At 49.6% G+C, this 17,397-nt stretch overlaps 1 protein-coding gene across 1 annotated transcript in view; it reads left to right on the forward strand.

Annotated features, from left to right (window-relative positions):
* Positions 1-13,965: 13,965 nt before the first annotated feature.
* Positions 13,966-17,397, forward strand: part of P2RY6 (pyrimidinergic receptor P2Y6) — a 76,533-nt gene continuing 73,101 nt past the window's right edge. The window contains exon 1 of the mRNA XM_014577377.4: positions 13,966-14,155. The gene's annotated coding sequence lies outside the window, so the exon portion shown is untranslated. The remainder of the gene's footprint in view (positions 14,156-17,397) is intronic.

Genomic DNA, 17,397 nt, shown 5'->3' on the forward strand with positions numbered 1-17,397 from the left:
TGTGCTGAAGGCAACAGATGGTGCATGTTTACTCTGATTTGCTGTCTGCATGATGCTAGTGTCGAGTGGATAGGGCACAGGACCAAGGTGCTGGAGAACTGGGCTTTGTTCTCAGATATGCCCTGTGGCGAGTCCCTGCGCTCTTGGGCCATTTCCCCTCTTGATACATCTAGACTGAAATGTAACCCGTGTCTAAGGAACGTGTCCACTATTTCAAAATAATATTTGAAATAATGGACACCCTATTTTGGCATCTCTGTAAACCTTGTTCCACGAGGAATAAGCGATGGCTCGAAATAGCACTTTATTTTGAAATTTGGTGCCATGTAGACGCACAAAATTTCGAAATAGCCTATAATGCAGATTGCGTATCTTATTTTGATTTTAGTGCTCAGTGTAGACATAGCCATTGTTTCTGTCCTGGCTATTTAAAACATGTGCACAACGTGTATCTTGCTGTGTTTATCCCGTGCCTTGCCCAACGGTACTGTAATCTCAATTAGGGCCTTCAGATGCTACGGTAATATATCATATATATAGTAGCCCAGTGTCTGAGAGTCTGTAACGCCAAAATGCTGACTGTTCCCTCTGGGCGGCGCTGTTGCTGAAATGCTGGCTGTTCCCTCTGGGCAGCGCTGTTGCTGAAATGCTGGCTGTTCTCTCTGGGCGGTGCTGTTGCCTGAAATGCTGGCTGTTCCCTCTGGGCAGTGCTGTTGCTGAAATGCTGGCTGTTCTCTCTGGGCGGTGCTGTTGCCTGAAATGCTGACTGTTCCCTCTGGGCGGCGCTGTTGCCTGAAATGCTGACTGTTCCCTCTGGGCGGCGCTGTTGCCTGAAATGCTGGCTGTTCCCTCTGGGCAGCGCTGTTGCTGAAATGCTGGCTGTTCTCTCTGGGCGGCGCTGTTGCTGAAATGCTGGCTGTTCCCTCTGGGCGGCGCTGTTGCCTGAAATGCTGACTGTTCCCTCTGGGCGGCGCTGTTGCCTGAAATGCTGGCTGTTCCCTCTGGGCAGCGCTGTTGCTGAAATGCTGGCTGTTCCCTCTGGGCAGCGCTGTTGCTGAAATGCTGGCTGTTCTCTCTGGGCGGCGCTGTTGCTGAAATGCTGGCTGTTCTCTCTGGGCAGCGCTGTTGCTGAAATGCTGGCTGTTCTCTCTGGGCGGCGCTGTTGCCTGAAATGCTGACTGTTCCCTCTGGGCGGCGCTGTTGCCTGAAATGCTGGCTGTTCCCTCTGGGCAGCGCTGTTGCTGAAATGCTGGCTGTTCTCTCTGGGTGGCGCTGTTGCTGAAATGCTGGCTGTTCCCTCTGGGCGGCGCTGTTGCCTGAAATGCTGACTGTTCCCTCTGGGCGGCGCTGTTGCCTGAAATGCTGGCTGTTCCCTCTGGGCAGCGCTGTTGCTGAAATGCTGGCTGTTCCCTCTGGGCAGCGCTGTTGCTGAAATGCTGGCTGTTCCCTCTGGGCAGCGCTGTTGCTGAAATGCTGGCTGTTCTCTCTGGGCGGCGCTGTTGCTGAAATGCTGGCTGTTCTCTCTGGGCAGCGCTGTTGCTGAAATGCTGGCTGTTCTCTCTGGGCAGCGCTGTTGCTGAAATGCTGGCTGTTCTCTCTGGGCGGTGCTGTTGCCTGAAATGCTGGCTGTTCCCTCTGGGCGGCGCTGTTGCCTGAAATGCTGGCTGTTCTCTCTGGGCGGCGCTGTTGTTGAAATGCTGGCTGTTCCCTCTGGGCGGTGCTGTTGCCTGAAATGCTGGCTGTTCCCTCTGGGCGGTGCTGTTGCCTGAAATGCTGGCTGTTCTCTCTGGGCGGCGCTGTTGCCTGAAATGCTGACTGTTCCCTCTGGGCGGTGCTGTTGCTGAAATGCTGGCTGTTCCCTCTGGGTAGCCTGTGCTGCATCGGGAGTGCGGGGCCCAAACATCCGCTTGCGCTGCTTGCTCCCCCGCGGCGACCCGGCTGAGCGGCACAGAACTCAGCCGAGTGCCACGGTGAGAGGCGAAGGGGGGCGGGGCGGAGATGTGCGGCGTGACAGCGGCTCTAGGCCCCGCCCCCTGGCCGTGAACATCACTGCCCCGCCCTCCTTCATCTTCCGCTGTGGAGCTCAGCTGACTTCTGCGCTGCTCAGCCGGGCCGCCACGTGGGAGCAAGCAACCATTTGGGCTCCGCACCCCCCATGCAGCACAGGGAGTGCGGAGCTCAAATGGCTATTTGGGCTCCGCTGTCCCCCGAGTGAGAGGCAGGAGGGGGAGGAGAAGTGAAAGAGAGAGACAGAGAGAGAAGCTGGAGGTGGAGGAAAGCTGAGGGGGGAGGGAGGAAGTAGGAGGAGAGAGAGAAAGAGGAGGATGGAGCAAGAGACCGGAGGCTCAGGAGAGAAGACCGACGTGGAGGAGAGATCTGAAAATCCCGTCTTATGACGGGCTAATTGACTAGTACAAATAATAACAGCCTATTAGATGTTGTACAGACGCTAGGTAAAATAAGATCCTTCTCCCAAGAAAGGAATCCTGGAAAGAGTGTGTAACCACTGCTCAAACACTGTGGAAACACAAAAGATGCCTGTGGTGCTGATAGAAACAGAACAAGAGGTTAATGGCACAATTCACATGCCTCGTGTGTGGCAAAATAGATTTATTTCAGAGCTAGTGTGTAGACCAGGAGTGGTGCATGCTTGGAAGATGCACTTCTTTAAAAAGTTACCTGAGCAGAAACCAGAGTGAGCATGAAACAAAAGACAGGACTATGCAGCACTTTAAAGACTAACAAGATGGTTTATTAGATGATGAGCTTTCATGGGCCAGACCCACTTCCTCAGATCAAAAGATCAGAAGAGGTCAGGTGTGTGGGCTGTCCTGGGGCTCCCGTCCTGGCTGCTGCCTGGGAGAACCCGGAAGCCTGGCCTCGCCCGGCCCACCTGCCTGATTCTGTGGTCCCCCAGACTGTTCATGGGGCTCTGCTCTTGGGCTTCCCGATGCCACGGGGTGGCAGCTGCTTCCAGGATTCATAGAATCATAGAATCATAGAATAATAGGACTGGAAGGGACCTCGAGAGGCCATCGAGTCCAGCCCCCCGCCCTCAAGGCAGGACCAAGCTCCACCTACACCATCCCTGACAGATATCTATCTAACCTGTTCTTAAATATCTCCAGAGAGGGAGATTCCACCACCTCCCTTGGCAATTTATTCCAATATTTGACCACCCTGACAGTTAGGAATTTTTTCCTAATGTCCAATCTAAACCTCCCCTGCTGCACTTTAAGCCCATTACTCCTTGTCCTGTCCTCAGAAACCAAGAGGAACAAATTTTCTCCTTCCTCCTTGTGACACCCTTTTAGATATTTGAAAACCGCTATCATGTCCCCCCTTAATCTTCTTTTTTCCAAACTAAACAAGCCCAGTTCATGAAGCCTGGCTTCATAGGTCATGTTCTCTAGACCTTTAATCATTCCTTGTCGCTCTTCTCTGTACCCTTTCCAATTTCTCCACATCTTTCTTGAAATGTGGCGCCCAGAACTGGACACAGTACTCCAGCTGAGGCCTAACTAGTGCAGAGTAGAGCGGCAGAATGACTTCACGAGTTTTGCTTACAACACACCTGTTGATACAACCTAGAATCATATTTGCTTTTTTTGCAACAGCATCACACTGTTGACTCATATTCAACTTGTGGTCCACTATGACCCCTAGATCCCTTTCCGCCATGCTCCTTCCTAGACAGTCGCTTCCCATCTTGTATGTATGGAACTGATTGTTCCTTCCTAAGTGGAGCACTTTGCATTTCTCTTTATTAAACCTCATCCTGTTTACCTCTGACCATTTCTCTAACTTGCTAAGGTCATTTTGAATTATGTCCCTATCCTCCAAAGAAGTTGCAACCCCACCCAGTTTGGTATCATCTGCAAACTTAGTATCATCTGCAAACTTTGGTATCATCTGCAAACCCAGTCCCTGTGTGGGGTGTCAGCTGCTCCAGAGGTTCCCCCGGCCCCACGTGGAGCAGCAGCTGGTCCAAGGGTTCCCCAGACCCACCCCAGATGGCAGCTGCTTCTGAGGTTCCCTGCCCCCAGCCGCCTGGCCCAGCGCAAGGCAGCAGCCACTCTTGGAGTTCTCTCCCCACCTCCCCCACAGGGTGGCAGTCTCTCGAGGGGCTCTCTACCCCCAGGTCATTGGTCCTGCGGGCTGCCACTGACCAGACCAGCTGTGGCTCTCAACCTCTTCGGACGGGGCTCTCTGGTCTAGCAACATCTGAGATCCTGCCGGACCAGGGATGTTGCCGGGCAACAGAGTCCCAGAGGTTCAACCTGTAGATGCACTGCTATTTGATCAGAAAATAAAGCAGACACAAAGTCTCAAGGCCAAATTCATCCACCGCAGTGAAGGCACTCACCCTGGGGATTAATTTAATTCATTAGTGGCCTCCAGCTAGACAAAATAAAGACCCTTGATTCTCAAAGGGAGTTAGACACCTGAATCAATTGATTTCAGTGGTAGCTAGGCACCTAAATACCTCTGAAGATCTGGGCTTTGGTATTTAACTTTATCCAAACACTTCTCCCCAGAAGATCACACACACACCTCTGTGCCTCAGTTTCCCCTTCACACTGGCGATGTGCGAATAAAGGTCTGCAGGGCCAGGATCTGTCAGAACTGAGACCAGAATCTGGCCCAAGTTCTCTGGTCCCAAGGTCTGTCTTCATGGCAGAGTTAGCTTGAGTTATCTCCATGCGAGTTAGCCTAGCTCCAGCCAGAGCAGCCACCCTGCAGAACTTAACACTCGAGCTGCCATGTCTGCACAGGTGCTGCACGTTCATGTGTGTCATTAGGACTTTTGGGGGCACGTCCCATGGTTCCGTGAACTGCAGGAAACTGAGATGCTCTGTGAATTCTTTCCTCCCTGGATTCTGGGGGAGGACTTGGCTATCCTTCTAGGGCACAGAGGGAATTGTGAGGGCACTGGCAGACTAGCAGCACTGGAGTGGAGCTAGTGTGGAACTGCACTGCAGAGTGGCCCTGATAGTAGGTGAGTAGGGGTGCGTCTACACTGCAGGGCTGAACTCGAAATAAGCTACGTCAATTGTGTATCTTATTTTGAAATAGGGAGCGTCTACACAGCACTAATTTCCAAACAGAGCATTCTTCCTCCAACTTCCCTTTTTGCTCGTACAATGAGGGTTACAGAAGTCGGAGGAAGAAGTCCTCCAGGTTGACAGTATTTTGATACTATTTCAAAATAACTGCCTGCTGTGTAGATACGGACTACATTATTTCGGAATAGTGCTAGTTATTTCGGAATAGTGTTGCAGTGTAGACGTACTCTAGCTGTGCTAACTCAAGCTTTAGCCAGCCAATTTGAGGTAGGCGCATCAGCACACGCCCTAAGGATTTGTGTGTGGACAGGATTTGAATTAGGGACAATGCTCCAGTTATAACTTGAGTTAATTTGCAGTGAAGCCAACCCCTTCAGTTGCACCATCTACACAGCAGAGCAACAAGCCACCACATGCACATTACAATCGCGCACAGGCTACAGCTCCTTGGGTGCTCAGCACCCACCAGACATCTGCCACTCAGGGCCAAGAGCAGGAGCAGGGGGCAGAGCAGGAGAGTGATGTGTAGTGGGGCAGGGTCTCAGGCGGGAGTGGGCCTGGATCACCCACCTGGAAACATGCCTGCACAGTCACTGATAGCTCAAGGAAGCAGCATTTCGATCCAGATCAGACTAGGGTTTGGGGTTCAACCCATGCTTCAGGCTGCTGTTATTATTATACTATGGCACCTAGCAGTCCCAGCTGAGACTGGAGTCCCATTCTGCTGGGCACTGCAATGTACCAGCTAATCTCTGCCCTGAAGAAGTTGCAAGCTTGACAGACAAACAGTGGGAGGAAAGGAGCAGTTCCCCTTTTTTATAGGTGGGGCACTGAGGGACAGAGAGACTTCGTGATTTGCCCTGAGTCCCAACCCAGTACCTTCCTCTTAACCACATCATTTCTGAGTCCAGATGTGACTACACTGAGTAACTCAAACTGTTTTCAAATATTTGGACCCCTTCCAAACCAGATGCTTGGCTCCCAGTATAGTTTTGGATCCTGCACTGTTAGGGGCTTGGACTGGTCTGTGCCCATCTATATTTCCAATTAAATTGGAGAAGAGGAAATTTCTTTTGATTTTCCACATTGCTGCCAGGCCACCAAGTGACGTGTACCAACTATAATATAATTAAAGAGAAAACTCTTGGGAACAAGGATTAAGCCCTTGTTTGATTCAATTCCAAACATCACTGGATTTACTGTGATTGTCACATTCAGCCCAAATAATCAGCCTAGGACTTGTATTTCTTCTTCAAAGGAAGCAGGAAAACATGGGAAAATTTCCCATGCCTTGAGCTTTTTTCAAGAGATACAAAGATAAGACATTGGGTCTGGCTTTATAATGTCAGTTACTACCACCCTGTTACATCATAGAACATACATGCTAATAACTTTGGGGCTGACTTTTCAAAAGTGTGGGATTTTGAAGCACCAAAGCCATTAGACTCTCCAGGAAACGTGTATCTCTGAGAAGTTTTTTGATAATCTCCTCCTTTATTTCTGTAGTTATCTAATCATTGTCTAATAAAAATACCAATGTCCCCATAACTTTAAGGAATCTTCAGTTTGTACACGGCAGGGTTGTGAAATAGATACTTGGAGAATTTTCCCCCAAGAAACCCAACCGAGTGGCATTTTAGGTATTTGATTGGATTTTTTTTCTATTTCTGTTGAAGTTATTATTTTGAGTTTCTGTGAAGACGTTACATGGTCCTTCTACTTATACGCGCACACACAGACGCTACTAGAAATATCCAGTCTGTGAATGAAAATACTAATTATTCTGAAAAGTTGAAAGGTAAATGATAGACCCAGCAATGTTAGCGTTAGGTCTATTAAGAAACAACGAGGATGTTCCAGAACTGGGTAAAAGTCTGTCGGCAGACAGGCTACTGGGCTAGATGGACCTTTGGTCTGACCCAGGACGGCCATTGTAAGCTCAGGGCTCAGGGTTGGGGGTCTCAGTGGACCCCCCTGATTTTCATACACACCTGCTCCTGGGTGGCCAGGCTGGCAGCTCTCCTGCCCTAGACGGCCACTTTCCTGTGCCTAGTGCGGAGATCGTGGACGAGGTCCACGATGTCCGCACTAGCCCAGGAAGGTGCCCGCCTCTTGCGGTCCAGGGCAAGCTCCCGGGAGCCGCCAGCCTGGTCCCGGGAAGAGGGGGTGGGCTGGGGGACATCAGGTGGGTGGCTCTGTGCCGTGCCAGGTGCAGGGTCTGCTGGCTTTAAGGGGTCCGGGGCCGGGAGGGGGGCAGTAGAGTTTCCCTGGTGTTGGCCAGAGTGGCCACCAGGGAAACCTGGGGAGGGCTAGCCTCCCACTAGTTCGAATTAAGGGGCTACACAGCCCTTAATTCGAACTAGCTAGTTCGAACTAGGCTTAATCCTCGTAAAATGAGGTTTACCTAGTTCGAACTAAGCGCTCCGCTAGTTCGATTCAAATTCGAACTAGCGGAGCGCTAGTGTAGCGCCTATTAAAGTTAGTTCGAACTAACTTTGTAGTGTAGACATACCCTACCTCTTCCTTATTTACTCTCTCCATACCCATCATGATTTAATAGACCTCTATCATATTCCCCCTTAGTTGTCACTTTTCCAAGCTGAAAAGTCCCAGTCTTGTTAATCTCTCCTCAGATAGAAGCTGTTCTGTTCTCCTTACAGTCTTATCAAAAGGTCTTTTCATTTCTAACCCATAGGCTCATATGTTACTAGGGACTGGCACTAGCTCCTTAGACCCTTCTCCTGCTCAGTACCTGCTACCTATTGCCACTCTTCCTGTTCGCTTTCCCTCAGGGTATGTCTACACTACCCTCCTAGTTCATACCCTCAGTGAGTTTTCAATCCAGGAAACCAATTTCAATCCAGGCCAATTTGATTTAAATGTGTAAGACGGAAGACACTATCAAATGCTTTACTGAACAACAAATGCAATTTCACTTCCATTACCTGTGTCATTTGTTTTACATGGAGGAACAGTCTTTACGCGGATGCACAGAAAGGCACAGCCAGGGCGAGGGGAAGCCATCTGGGGCTGCTCCAGGAGCCAAACAGAAGCTGGCATAAATCAGAGTAGCCCAAGGGATTGCTCTAATTTACAACAAGTTCCAGGCTGCAGTCTAGAATTCCCATAATGCTGAGTACTACAGGCCATCTTTCTATCGGCTGGTATCCAGACCCCTGAGGCCCCACCCTCTTCTCCTCCTCTTGTCTCCCCAAGACTCCACCCCCATTGTTCATTCCTTCTTCCCCCAGTCATTCACTGAATCACCTCTCCCCCACACACACCCGGGCTCCCTCTGCTCCAGGGCTGGGACAAGGAGACTGCCTGAAGGTAGAGGGCAACCCCAGATGAGCAGGGGCTGATGTGGGTTAATGACCCGACATCTCTCCCTGCCCCCACAATAGCGGGACTTTGGTGTCTGGTTAGTACATCTGACCGGACCCAACCAGGTCCCCTTTAGGACTGGACTTTCTGGTAGAAAACTGGGCATCTGGCAACCCTCAATGGCAGCCAGAGACAGCAGCCAAAAACCAGACTGTCCAGGTAAAACTCGGATATGTAGCAACCCTAATCTCCTTCACCACTGACACACCACTGCTAAGGGTAGGGTTGCTTATGTCATCCCTGTGCTCTCCTGCTCTGGAGGAAATCTTCCTCAGCCCCTTGCAGCACATAGGGCAAAGTGTAGGCCCATAATTGGTCTCAAGCTTGCCCACCAAGATCTGTTCTTTAAGGGTGTGATGCTGCATCCCCCATGCCTCAGTGGAACATTGACAAGTGCCACCAATGTCCCCTCTGCCATGTATATTGGCCAAACTGGACAGTCTCCACAACAAAGCATTAATGGACAGAAATCATATATTTGAAATGGTAGCACAGAAACCTGTTGGAGAACATTTTAACTTGCCCAGACACTCACTAATGGATTTGAAAATGGCTATCCTCATACAAAGTAATTTCAGGTACCAGCTAGAGAGAGAGTCTGCAGAACTGGCCTTTTCTCCTGTGGGAGTAATATATCTGAGAGCTGTGGCTTCATTCCCCGTATGCTTTTATCTGATAGCTGTGGGAAGGTAAACGATGAACTTTTATATGTAGAAAGCTTTTAGTTTCTTCCCACACTAAACTATCTATCTGTTAATGTTAAAGGAGCTTTCAAAAATATATAAAGATACTATCAATCTGCACTGAATAGATTAAACCATTTGAATGAATTATTTTTGTTTTGGAGTATGCCTGGGAGCCTGCTGAGGTATTTAGAAGGATGCTGTGTTTTCTATAAGGCTAGGCTGAAAGAGAGAGTGGAATTGAGGGAATTCTATCATTGTGTGTTGCAATCCATTCATAAGAAAGTTCACTAAAACATCTGAGAGAGTATTTATTTATTTATTTTTACTTAGGGCAAATTCATTTTTTCTTGACAACAAAACCTTCCTAGTCAATGCACAAAGTTGTTCATAAGGTTGATTAGTCAATGCTTACACTTTCTGCCTTCACTGATGTGGATGCATTTGAGTACAGCCCACTGTATTAGCCCCGTTTGGCATGGACACTTTAATTGACAATTGGTTTCTTTTTCTCCCTCCTCCCCTCTTTTTCTGCTATATATTTGTGTCACTGGACCCATTGTTCCACTCACCTGAAGAAATGGGTTGTGCCCATGAAAGCTCATGATATTATCTATATTTCTTGGTTAGTCTTTAAGGTGCTACAGGACCATTTGTTGTTTTATAAGGTTTTTTTTTAACTTACAGACTAATACTGCTATCCCTCAGAGACAGTCAGTCAATGTCAGTCAGCCTGGCTCTCGTGTGCATTAAACTAGGTATCAGATTTTTTAGATTTTATCAAATGTTTGTGAGTTTCTGCCTGTATTAAGCTCACTTTTAACCTCCATCTTCCATGTTGTAAGGTAATATTTGAGTGGACATATTGCGAGTCTCTGTGACCATGTAAATCTCCAGACAGGAGAGAACCAACTAGTGAGAAGTGCCAATGTGTGACAAGCATTACATCCTATGCAACAGGAATCAGCCATGGAAGCCAGATGGCCTATAATGACATGTTAAAGGGGACAAAAGACTTTGTTGCTCTGCTCTTCCTCCATCAAGATGAGTCATACAAGTGGATTCCCCCAGCATCTGAGTTTTGCAGCTCAGAGTATATGGGGGGAGGGCGTAAAAAACCCAAACAGAAGGAAATGGGTATGTGTGCTGGAGGACAAGGTTTTCCAGACATACATAACAGGTCTACAGCTGTTTTACCTGATTTAGCCTAAAAGGACATGCAGAGTTTCCTTATTATAGAAGCTTCTATTACCTTTTGAAATTTAAGATTATAATCTATTTATATATCTATGTTTCCTGCTTTAACCATATAAATAATTATCTTGTTTCATGTTCCTTGTCACGGGGGAACCCTCCCCCCACACCCATTTAGCCCTGTAGGATTGTGGGGTAAGAGAGCCCGCGTTCAGTTCACGGAGGGGCTCCCCGCTACCCCAACCCCTTTTGCTCTTGGCCTATAGGGTGTAGTAGGGTTCTCTTATAACGGGGTCGAGCCCCGCTATGACCAGGACCCTCCTACTTAACCCCTGTGGCCCCCCCGAGGTCCCCGTCTCGGGGCTCCCTCCAGTCCAGCTCTCACCAGTCCATTGACACTGCCCAGGTCGGGGTGTCCTTCCCGTGGTCTCGCGTTGCCCGGTTGCTCTTCGGTGGCCTGGGGTCTTGGCCAGTCCCGGCTCGGGCTCTCTGCCGCGGTTCTCAGCACGCCCCCTCTTGTCTGGGGGGGATAGGGAGGTGCTGTCCGGGTCCCCCGCTCGCCCGCCTCTGCCACGGTCCCTCGACCCCTCCTGTGGCCTCCGCCCCTCCTCGGCGTCCTCCTCCGCGCTTCCCCGGCTCTTCGGTCGCCGCGCGAGCTGCCTGCGTCCCTGGACGCGGCATGAGTGACGGGGCTGGCCCATCACATTCCTATTAATAAATCTGTGTATAATTTATTGTAGGACTGATTACAAGCATTGTCTTTGGTGTGAGATCTAAGGTGCAATTAACCTGGGGTAAGTGACTAGTCCATTGGGACTAAAAATAACCTGGATCTTGCCAGAATTCTTAGTGTAAGGGACCATCTATTATAAAGGTTTGCTCACCTACATGGCAAGACAGATCAAAGTATCAAGGGGATTGTTTGTAATGCCATATTAAGGCCTAAGGACTTTACGTGTGATAACTGGTGGGGGAAATCTAACTATAGAGCTCACCACCAATTTGGATTTTGTGTCATGGTTCTTAACATTGTTGTCTGCAGTATTGTAGCCATGTTGGTCCCAGGATATTAGAGAGACAAGGTGGGAGAGGTAATATTTCATATTGGGCCAACTTCTGTTGATGAGAGGGACCAGCTTTGAAGCTACACAGAGCTAGGGGTATGTCTACACTACCCCGCTAGTTCGAACTAGCGGGGTAATGTAGGCATACCGCACTTGCTAATGAAGCCCGGGATTTGAATTTCCCGGGCTTCATTAGCATAAGCGGGGAGCCGCCATTTTTAAATCCCCGCTGCTTCGAACCCCGTGTAGCGCGGCTACACGGGGCTCGAACTAGGTAGTTCGGACTAGGGTCCTATTCCGAACTACCGTTACTCCTCGTGAAGGGTTTATATATTCAATAAACCTACAGCCCAGACAGAAACTGATCAGAGACCAGCTGGAAAAAGCTGTTTGCATTAAGTTCCTGATGTTATTGTTTCATTGCACAAAACTTTTCATGAAAAGAGACAGGCTCCAGGCTGACTTTCTGGGCTTAAACAATGTACCATTAGGGTCTTTGGGCCTGATTCCTCTCACAGACTGTTTTTACACCACTCTAAACCTTAGAGCTCAGTGAAGTTGCCTCTGGTTTGCACTGCACCGCAGCTGTCTGTCCTGTTTCTATTATAGTGGCTGTGTTGTTCCCAGTGACATTTTCTGGCCTGTAAACACCCACCATGGTGTGTTTGACTGCACCCCATCTGAGGGCTCTGATTAGTGTCACTGCAGCCCTGGGGTGCTAGCAGGGGCAGCCTGAAGCCAAAAGCCACATTTGGATTGACATCTTTGCTACCTCCAAGTTCCACAAGGGCTTTAAGAAACCTAACCCCTGGCAAGTCCAATTCACTCTTGCTGCAGCAGGAGATAAGGTGATAACCAACGTCAGCATGATGGTGAACAGATGCTTTGCGTACACCGAATGCTCTCAGCTCTTCTCTGCCTCATCCAGCAAAATTGTCTTGGAGGCACAGTCTGTTTGGGTTTAATCAGAGCTTTTATTGCATCTTGGCTCTTTGTCAATCTGGCTGCACACAGTCTTCAGTCACAGCGTCCAGTCGGTATCATCCAATCCAGTCTCGACTCACAGCACTGTCCCCTCCCATCTCTATGTCTCTTCAGCAACCTTACTCTGAGAGATTGACATGTGTGTCATGACACGATATGACAGAACAAAGCTGCCTAGCCATTTCCCTAATATCGGACCGGTCTCTTCCACGGGCCCAAGCAAAGAGGTTCATCTACTATCTATTTGAATTTGTCTGTCTGTGCCTGCATCTATCTGTGTGTCTGCCTGTTTGTTCAAGTACTCCTTCTAAATGGTAAAGAGCTGGGACCACCAAACTAGGTATGTGCTGCTTCCTTTTATCATAACTTAAAAGCAAGGTATGGGTTTGGTTGTGCCAGGAAAATGGGATGTGCCTGGAACGGGTTTGGAGGACCCCGATCTAGTCTGATCTGCAGAAAACAGGCTGTAGCATTTCATCCAGCTATTGCAGCTTGGATGTGCTTCACATTATCCTTTGTGGAATATATTGTGACATGCTAGCTTATTTACCTCCCTTTGCAACTTGCAGGTAAGTGTGTGTCCCTCCAGACATTTCACAACTAAGTCGCAGAAGACACCTGCCTTCCATACCTTCAGCCTCCCAGCAATCACAAGCTGTACCCAGGCCTGCCAAAGGGTGAGTGTAACCGCTTATCCTGGGAAAATAAACAGTGGGTGCATAGCCATATACCCCCCAGCCCTATGTGTGAGAGAGGAGCTGCAAGTAAGCCTCTTGGGAAGAACTTCCTGAAGGAGAGATGCATGAAATAGTTTCTTAAGGGAACTGGAGAGAAACACCATCCCTGGAGATGTGTAAAACTAGTTTGGATTGGACTCTAGGGAACAAGCAACAGGGATTGGTCTTTCTGATTGCTGTCATCCCATGATTTAATTGTGCATTTAATCCATCATGTCTTTATTCATTATTCGGCCTTTAGGGGCATTTAATAATTGCGGATATAATGGTGCATTTGATAAAACACTGAAACATTTAATAAATCTCTAATGCTGGGTCTCTCCTCTCTTCTTGGTAAAATCCAGCTGATCTCCTGATGAGCTGCTTCTTTCCACCCCTCGCTGGCAAAATGCAGTTGGCTTACAGAAGCAATGCTCCCCTTCTCAATTACCAGTAAACCCCACAGCTGTTTCATAAATGCAGCCCTCGCCTCCCCAGTTGTTTTGCAGAGGGATGCATTTTCTCCTACAACCTAGCTGTTTTCCAGGTGCGTTGCCGCACCTCCCCGCCAGCTGCCTGCTTTGGAGATGCATTACCGCGACGTCGCCTGTCCACCGCCCCAACCTCCGCTGCTGCAGGTGCATTGCCAGACTTGCCCCGTCCCCGACACCCAGCTGCTGCAGGTGCATTGCCGCATCTACCCCGTCTCCCACACCCACCCGCTGCATGTGCGTTGCCACACCCAGCCTACCTCCCACACCCACCCGCTGCACGTGCATTGCCACACCCAGCCTGCCTCCCACACCCACCCGCTGCACGTGCATTGCCTCACCCAGCCTGCCTCCCACACCCACCCGCTGCACGTGCATTGCCGCTTCCTCTCCTTAGCGGGCCCAGCCAGGCAGGGAGCTGCGCCCCCGCGCACAGGCAGGTAGGGGGGTGCGGGCAAGCGAGCGAAGGAGCCGCTTGGCGGCGCCCCAAGAGGGTGGGGTCGGGCAGCGGAGCCGGGCTCGCCAGAGCGATCCGCGCGCAGTGCGGGCTGCACGGAGCCAGCGCAGCAGCCGGTGAGTGACCCCCCCCCCCTCCCCATCGCCGCTTCCCCCGGGGGGCTGCTCTTTGGGCACGTGCTGGGCTCCCCCTTGGTGTGGCTCATGTTACCGGCTTGCCCCTTTTCCCTGGTGCCTTTGGCCGGGTTTGTTTTCTTCCCTCTTTGCCCACGGGATGGGGAAGCTTTGCCTGAGGGTAGGTGTTTAGTGTTGCTGTTTGGAGGAGCATAGGGCTGGAAGGGAGCTCTTGGGTCACAAATCCGGTGCCGGCTATCACGGCTGTCATGTATTCTCATTCCAGAATTGATCACAGTCCATCTTAAAACCAGCTTGGTGGTTTGCCCTGCTGCTTTTAGTGGGAGCTTGTTGCAGGTACTCATTCCTCAGATGGTTAGAATTTCTCAATTCACCTTGTGATTTCTCATCTAAACTTACTCATGGCGATATCAATTTTTCTCTTGTGCCAACAAATTCCTTTAGCTTTAGTAACTCTTTCCACCCTGATGTTCTCCCCCCCCCTCCCTCCCCCCCTCCGTCTGGTCAAAAGACCCATTCCATAAACAGGAACAATTTTTTACAAGAATCTGTCTTCTGGAGCATGATCAGTTTTGTGCAGGGTGTAAGGATTGTTTGTTAATAATGCTTGACTCAAGTAGCTCTTTTCAAAGTGCTTTTAAAATATTAATTAATCTGTTTATTTTTAATATCTGCATGTCAGATGTTGCTGGAATCTGTGTAGTAAGTTGGAAGCATTTTCCTGTCAGCCTTTTTTTCTTTTTTTTTTTGACCTCCGTTTTGACACTCCAGACTCTCTTTTGATGTTTAACTGTCTTTCGCTTTCTCGGAAGGTTACTGAATTCCTTGACACATTTGCGTGTTTGGGGACCTGGTCAGATTTTGGCAGGCACTCAAGTTGTTTGGATCAACATTATGTTGCTGCAAGGATGGGGTCTTTTCCCCTAGAGCTAATACACTGCTGGTCCAGAGAGGCAAGGTTGGCTTGACAGGCTGTATCTTTAGGGTAGGGGCAGGGAATGTTTTTTGATTCAGTGGCTGGTGAGCCACAGAAAAAATCATTTGGGGGCCCCACACAAGTGAGACGCAAACAAACAAGTCCTCACTGACATGGCCCCTGACTGAGGAGGAGACAGACACTCCCAACATTCCCCTTGCACGCCAGAGACCCAGGCTAGTAGATTTTTGTGTGCTCTAGCTCTGCAGAGGAGAGGTGATGGGGAGGAGATGGCTGGAGCACCAGCGAAGCTCCCCAGTGCTGGGAGGCAGCCAGATCCAGGGGCTTAGGTTCCCCATTCCTGCCTTGGGGGAAGATTGAACTACTCAGCATCTTGTAACAGTGCTGGAAAACATGAAGCATTGTCCTTAATTTAATTACTGAAATGGGGCCTAAATATAATTGTTGCAGTTCTATCTGCAGAGCCAAGAGCCCTGCAGATCTGTGGACCATTTTGTGGACTGGATGCAGATACAAACTGTGTGCCCATGTAGGGCTAGGGCTCTATGCAGAACTCTGACTGAGAAACGGTTTTAGGGACTTTCTCGGGGGGGGGGGGGGGAAATCCCACTTAGTACCCCCCCCAGGCATCTTAGGTGTAGAAGACCACAATGACTTCTGCAGACTCCTTCCCTGAGGTAGGGCAGGAATGAATGGGACGCAGATGGGAGCTCCTTTGAAAGTCTGACTGGCACTGCTGGACCCATCTGGTTTCCTCCTGCATGCTGGAGAGAGGTGGGGAGCTGGAGCCAAAGCACAATATCCCAGCACGGGTGTAAGCAGGGGCTGCCCTATTCCATGAACATAAGCTCAAAGCACCTGTTCAATCCAGGTGTTCCCTGTTTGGGCCAATTATGAGGACAGGGCAGACCGAATCTGGGGGACTGTAAGGGGCCTGGTGAGAAGGCAGCCCAGAGTTAGTGATGTCTCAGGCAGACAGGAGATGAGGGCTGCTACAGAGTGAAAACAGATCCGAGGGAAAGAATGCAGGAGAGGAGCAAGAGGCGTTTGCTGGCTGCTGTCCCCAAGCTAGAGAGACAGGACTGGAGAGGGCTAAAGGCAGCAGCAGAGGGAGATGTCATAGAATACTAGGACTGGAAGGGACCTCGAGAGGTCATCGACTTCAGTCCCCTGTCCTCATGGCAGGACCCAGTACTGTCTAGACCATCCCTGATAGACATTTATCTAACCTACTCTTAAATATCTCCAGAGAGATGTCCACTGCATTTGAGTCAGATAACGGTAGCTAAAAGCCTCAGGGGGCTGAAAGGAGGGGGAGTAGGTAGGGGTTGGGGTGTTACCTGCTGCTGTTGCCTTGCTGGAGGGCAAGACCCCTCTATGCCCTGCATGGTGAAGAGAGGGTATAGGATCCAGGGTGTAAATATCTGGAAGTAATCGATCATGATTTTTGGTGTAAGGGGCCGTCTATCATAAGCTAGACTGGAGGACCCAAGGGGTCTGCAGAGACTCCACGTTATGGTTATTGGAGTGTGCAAGGAGTTCACAATTGATACTTGGTTGGTGACCTCTAGAACTCATAACCGGTGTGGGGTTTATGCCCTGCTTCTTAGTGTTGGTGCCCATCAGTGTGAGCCCCTCTCTGCAGCGTGACACCCCCATCTCTGAGATCCACAGCTGCATTTGAATCCCAGAGGATCCACTTCACTGGTTGAGCCCTTGATCTTTACCTTCCCAGGAACTTGATGCAAATGATTTCCCAGAATTACTTACTGGGGAGGGGTGGAAATGGGATGACTTCAGCCACGGAGGGCAAAGCGTGGATACTTAATGACTACAGGGTGAATACGAAAAGGAAAGGGGGATCCTCTAACTTGTTGTTCATGCCAAGCTCTTGTGTAGCATCTTGCAGCTCAAAGCTCTTTAAAACTGGGAAACTGAGGCACAGAGGGAGCAAATCACAAAACCACAGGGTTAGAAGGGACCACAAGGGTGATCTAGTCTAACCCCCTGCCTAGATGCAGGATTTGTTGCATCACCACCATCCAAGACAAGTAGCTCTCCAGCCTCCTTTAAAAAAATCTCCCATGAAAGAGCTTCAGTGTTTCAGACCAGCTCACCCAGCAGGTCAGTGGCAGTCACTGGGGGTGCGTCTACACAGCACCCTTACCTCGATATAAGCAACACAATTTGTATAATTTATTTCAATCTTATTTCAAAATAGCTTATTTCAAAACTTGGCGCGGTCCAATTTTGAAATAAGGCACTAATCCGAAACGTCCCGTAACCA

Source organism: Pelodiscus sinensis, chromosome 1 (genome assembly GCF_052426305.1).
Source record: "Pelodiscus sinensis isolate ZL-2025 chromosome 1, ASM5242630v1, whole genome shotgun sequence".
Classification (NCBI taxonomy): domain Eukaryota; kingdom Metazoa; phylum Chordata; order Testudines; family Trionychidae; genus Pelodiscus; species Pelodiscus sinensis.